At 38.9% G+C, this 6,357-nt stretch overlaps 1 protein-coding gene across 1 annotated transcript in view; it reads left to right on the top strand.

Annotated features, from left to right (window-relative positions):
* The window catches only part of jade2 (jade family PHD finger 2), a 160,556-nt gene that overhangs the window by 66,444 nt on the left and 87,755 nt on the right, over positions 1-6,357 (top strand). The gene's annotated exons all lie outside the window — the stretch shown is intronic.

Genomic DNA, 6,357 nt, shown 5'->3' with positions numbered 1-6,357 from the left:
CAGCAATTACCTAAAGTTAGCGGTTAGCCCAGCCAGGTATCTACCAAGAGTGTAGCTATACCGTTAGCTAACGTTGTCACTCTCTACAATGCATTGAACTGGAACGTTATCTCCACTAACGTTCCATACCAAAAGTTATTAAATGTTCATCAGTAGCTGTTAGTGCATCTGTAAAGACGGCTGGAACCACATTCGTTGTCAGTGACTTGTGGTCCTTTAGATTGCGGGGTTTTCAAAGTCGTCTGGTCTAAAATGATCACTAGACATTTGCCACTTGAGTAGGGTCTCCGCCGGTGTCTTGATGTCCAAGCCAGCAGCAAGAACCCACAGTTGGTTCCTTTCTGGAGGATCTCCCAATGGAAATTTGTGGAAACTTTGTGGTTCCCATCTGTTTGGTTTATTTTTACAATTTCTAAATGCACACTGAATCACCATGTTGCCTAGTCCTTCATTTCTAATTAAAAAAAACTAAAACTGTTTTTAGTAGCAGGCTAGCAGATACTGTTGACTTGCTCTAGCCTAGCACCAGCAAACTCTGCAACTGGAAGGACTGGATGAAAAGTGTTGAAAACGGTCTCCACTGATAAATAACACACTGGCTAACTTGGAAATGAGGTCCTATGTCCAAAATTCTGAACCACCCCTTTAATACTTGGTGTGCATGTAGATGACCTACCATGGTGCCCCATTGCTGGCAAATGAAGAGTTCTTTGTTTGGTTAAAATAAACTTTTGTTAGCGTTGTCCAGTGTAAATGAAAGATGTGCACAGCATCTCTCAGTTTTAAGCTTTCATTCTATGTTTAGATAATTTCTTAAATTCTTCCATCCTACATGTCTGTCTCTTCTCCTCTCCTCTTCAATTGCTAATATTTTTCCCAACTCATTTGTCTTGTTCTCACTCTCTGTCGTCCATGCCCTCCTCCCTCCCCTGCTTTTCCGTTTAGCCTCAAATACATTTTTAGCCCGGTTTACAAGGACTTCCTGTTCTTCATGAGGGATCTGTCAGAAGTTGATGTCAGTTTAAACTAGATGGGTCCTGTGTAGGCAGAGAGTCAGACTGAGAGCTGAGTTTAGCCGCTGTCACTCTGCCCACACTGGAAATGTCTTATGTAAACACCATCCACTTCATCTCTCCTTGAGAGGAGATTACTATTGATGTTTTATGAAAAGCAGGAAAGTGAGATTTACACAGTGGTGAGAAACATATGGGAGCAAGGAGAGAGAAGAAGGTTTGCTGACTTTCCCTTAGCCTCTTTCTTTCATTCTCTTTCTTTTTATCTATCTATTACATCATGTGGATGGGCCGACAGTTTTGTTGTCATTACTTAGAATTCCTCAAGGGGGCGACAGAAACTACGCACTATAGCTTTAATATTCCCTAAGAGATGACTATTTTTCTTACATATTTTATCAGTTTATGAATTGCTGCAAATCAAAAACATTCACCAAGCTGTGTGACAGTCCAGTACGCTTCAAATGAACACAAATTACAAAGACCAGAAGCTGTAATGCTAAATTATCGGTGATCATATGTCATACAGTATGTAACTAAGCCTAATCATTTTGTGCGGGGAATTTGCATAAAGTATGTCTTTACATACTAAGCCTGCGTTTTTTTTTGTTTACTTCAGAAGTGAAGTCTGTGGACATTGTACAGTAAGAATAAAACTTTGCAATCAACCTGCTCAGTTCAAAATAAACCTAGCTAGATCATCTGTCTACGTAAACCCAAGTCTTGGTGTATTCCACCGAAGCAAATGCAGATGAATTATTTGCATAAGCTATGTGACCCAGGTCTTGCTCTCTCTAGCTCTTTCTTTCAAGCACTCACAAACATATAAATCACCTGTCCTCCCTTCCCCATGCTCATATAACATCCTATTCAGCAGTGTTACTCCACAAGATATACTTCACAGTTCACACTCCTCTGCTCCCCAGAGGCACCTCCTGTGTAGTAAACCAAAGACACTTCTCCTCAGGGCCTCAGAGCTGGAAGAGGGATGGAGGGGGGACTTTGGTTTTCATTGTTTGTTTTTTTAGAATCAGAGCCCCACGGTGTGTAGTTCCTCCTGATAAATATTTCATGGGGCACACCATTAAGATCAAAGAAAATTTAGCTGTCATATTGTTATGATTCCAAGGAGGGAACATCTAAATATTTCCAATGTGCTGCTCTCCTCATTAAGACTGCTCGGATGTAAACAAGTGATTTTGAAGGTTTATTTATGATTGTTATTTTTTTTTTTTTTTTTTTTTATTAGCTCAAATATTTTTACCATAATATCATGGGTTTAAGATGTGAACAATTCAGTGATAACCTAGAAATATTTCATTCAAAATTTAGAAATTCTACTGATAGCTTTGATCTGCTTTGATGTGCTTCAAGGATACCTTCTACTGTACCTGGTTTTCTTTTTGAAAAAACCAACAAACAAAACGTTACTAATTGTCTACTTTTATAGTTAAATTTTCCAGTTTGCATTTTCCAGTTTTCAGTTCCTTCCGATTTTCATTAATTAGATGCAGATATATGTGTGTGCACCATATGCCATTTAGGGAAGTAGAGAATCTTGAGCAGATATTCAAAATGCTGATGCTTGTCCATACTTCCTAAGCTTTTTGGCTTATATACATTTCCCAGAATTTGTCTTCACCCCATAAAAAGACAGAAAATCTATTTACAGTTTGGCAGAGAGCTGTAATTGTCTTTAGGATTGACAGATGACTCTGCACTTTTTCTCTGCCTTTGTAGTCATTATAAAGCCTGGACTAACAGGAGACCTTTTGCACACGGTTTTGTTTACCTACATTATGTAACGTGTGTGTGTGTGTGATACATGATACTTATCAGTGGAAGAACATATTGTACTCCATTGTATTCTGACCCCCATTGACGCGCATCCTGTTAGATGGGATGACTTAACATTATTATGAGGCGATGCTTTCCTTTCATGTCTCACTTCATGTTTTGTCTCCTGTACCTGTGACATAACAAAACCAGGAGCTCAACTTAAATGTCACCACAGAGAGATGATAGAAATTTGACAGGCAGGGTAGAAAGAAGCACTATATTTACAAAACATATTATGTCTCATTTAAAACTCTGAGTGTTTTTTCCAACTCTTTTGAACTGATATCAGTAAGTTGGAAAGGGTCTAATTTCACAAACTAATGGAGGTATTAGCTGGATGACTTCACATATGGTATCAACTTTCATTTTGTTCTTTGAATTTACGCATGGTTTTAGTTTTGGTGCAGGTATAATTTTATCAATGTCCAAATGTTGACTGGGTATCTCCTCTATCTGCTTTTTATGGTCTTGTTTTTGTCGCCATTTTCTTGTATCGTTTTCCTAATTTTTTATTTACATCCCCATGTTGCTAAAGCAAATCAACAATGCCAGTCACAGCTAGAAGCCCAACAAACACCAATCAAATCATAAAAGCTAATGTAATAAAGCCAATATTAAAATAAACAAACCTAAGAGCATCAACTCCAAAAGCACTCTGCTGATAACATCTCAGTATATTACACCACTGACTGGTTATCACATTTTTACTTTGAAATCAGATATTGTGTGGTTATACTATATTTTTCTTATGATCAACAAACCCCATGAAATGCCAAAACCAGCAATGAAGTGATCTAACAAGTGTTGTTTGTGTAGCCAAATACTGATATAGTTCATCCCTCTTTGCCATAGACCTCCATTGTTGTCTATAAAAGAGCAGCAAATGTGTATTAATCTGCAGGTTTAATAGTCCCTAAAAGGTGCACAATTTACTCTTGCTTGAGTAATGTTTCCTAAAAGCCACAGTGCCCAGTTGTCACTTTTACAAAAAATGAAGGTTTTTATTTGTGTCCTGTTTTTAAAGATGTACATCTTAAGTAAGAACTACTGGGCTTGGGGCTGTTGGAAGTTAGAAAGTGTTTGAGAGGACACTCTGTTGGTTTTGTTGATAATAGAATAACACCAGCCTTATCCTAGTGCAAAAACACCACCCACCAATGTAAAAAGACACTGAAGTTGTTCTTAACATTACTTAACAGAAACAACCAGCCCAGTGTTTCCAGTATGAAACCTATTCTCCCTGTATATGTGTTTGTGTGTGTCTTTGTCTCTCTCTTTTCTCCCCTTTCTTTCCTGCCAGTTGACTGGCCAGGCCTGTTTGCCCAGTATCGGATATCAGAACTGATACCAGGCCAAACTAGGGTTCAGTTTTCTGCCTTTTTGTCTTCGCAGAAAGATAGTAGCATTTTTGATTTATTAATGACTACACATTTGCCTCCATTGATCCTGCACTGGTGGTCTAAATTGGCCATTGGCAGACAGAAATAGATCAGATCTGTGCTTTTTATTAGATTAATGGATGGGGTATCAGCAGGGGAAATGTTGTTGATCACTGATGCACATATTACTCGGTTGTTGACATTGATTGATCTGGATGCAAGGATCCTGAGGTAGTTGGGGCATCTACACATACACAAAAAAAAAACACACAAAAGTTTGTCCAGAGGAGAATTTCATAAACTGCATGTGTGTGCATATGCAGGGCAATGTTTTGCGTGTCCACAGAGAAATTTGCATGCTAAGTGAAAGTACAAGTGGAATGGATGGGAGACAGGAAGAGACGTGAAAGTAGAAGCGACAGGATAAAGAAAGGAGAACATAACAAAAGTGAAAGGACGAGTGTATGAATAGGAAGGAGAAAAGAATAAGAAAAGGAATCAAAAATGAGGAGAGATGAGTATTGTTGGTATTAAGATTGGATTTAATTGTTTACAGAGTAGACAATTAGATGTTTTATTGTGTGATATTGTAAATTGACTCAAATTTACATATTTTGTAGTATAATAGAATAATTCCCACACTTATTTAGCTTTTATTTCAATGACAGTCAAAATCGACAGTTACAATTATTTATTTGATTGTTTTTGTTATTTTCCTTTCGTATTGTAAAGTGCTGCCACCACATATGAAATGCCATTCTAGTGAAGATAACTGAATTAAATGTTGGCAGCTGTTGTGATGATGACGGCAGTAGTGGTGATGATAATGGGGAGCATAACGATAATGATGAGGATGATGATGATGATGATCACAGTGCTGCTTGATGTGAGGGCGACGGCAGTGACGGAGGGTGATGATAATAGAGGAGCAGTATGATAATGAGGCGTTGAGGACGGGGAGCTAAACGGAGAGCTAAAGGTTGTTTTGTTTTGTTGTTTTGATCACTGACACACTTCACCTTTTCACACAAAGGTCACGACTTCACCAGGCGGGCGTGTGAATCATTGGGGTGTGTGCGCGTTACTATGCAAAACACAGAGCTGTTGTGGAGAAATGGTGTGTGAGTGAGTGCGATCTGTACAGTACATCTGTGTGTCGGTTTTTGACCGATTACTCGGGCGTGGTGTCTCCCTGCCTGATGGCATGTGTGTGTTTAGTGCGTATCTGCCTCTAGTTTATGCATCTCTGTATGTATCTATTAGCTCTATAGAGTATCCAGATCTTTTCATGCGGGCCTGCGTGTGTGTCTGTGTACAAATGTCTGTATGAGCGTGTTTGAGTCTTTATTGGTTCCCAGTGGGTCGAGCAGAGTTCCTGACCCCATTTCCTGCTGTTGTTGACTGAGAGACATTCAGGCCCGAGGCTCCACAGACCAGACACTGCCTGGAGGAGCTTCCTGTCACTGCTGCCTAAAACCACATGATTTGTCATTGTTTTGATTGCTTTTTTCCCCTTTACTATTTTGGCATCCGTCAAACTCTGTTTCAGTTTTTCTGGACCATGAGGTCAGGAACTGACTATGAGGGAGAGCCCCAGACATGGGAAGGACTTCCCGATTATTCCTATTGTCATGAGAACTGCAGGATTTTGTTTACTTGTCACAGAGTATGTATGCACAGCATTTAAAAAATGCAAAGTGAGAAAGACCAGAGTGTTGCGTCAATCTTCCCTTAATAAATACCGTTTTAATGAATACAAATTCATCCATTTTGCAGAAAAAAATCCCTCCAGGTGTTTATTCAGTATCCCTTGGGGTCAAGGACAGAAGATCAAAATAAAACGGCTAAAATAAAGCTATTAAAATCCAAAGCTTCTATCTTCACTTTTATGTTTGGTGCTGCTGTAAATGTTGTAAATGTGGCATTTAAACAGTAACATACTTGAGGTTGTATTGTATTGGGACAAGTCAAGTGTTAACACTGTGCTGCTACACGACCGCAGCGCTCAGGTGCCAGCAACCACAAGTTAGTTATTGCTTTATTAATTTGTCAATCAACAGCTGGAATTATTACCCATCAACAAGTTCAATAGTTAGTTTTATTTACTTCATGTTTTCAGTCATTTT

Source organism: Sander lucioperca, chromosome 13 (genome assembly GCF_008315115.2).
Source record: "Sander lucioperca isolate FBNREF2018 chromosome 13, SLUC_FBN_1.2, whole genome shotgun sequence".
In the NCBI taxonomy this organism is placed as follows: Eukaryota; Metazoa; Chordata; class Actinopteri; order Perciformes; family Percidae; genus Sander; species Sander lucioperca.
Note: the sequence above shows the minus strand (reverse complement) of the source record. Positions and strands in the feature narration are given on the sequence as shown.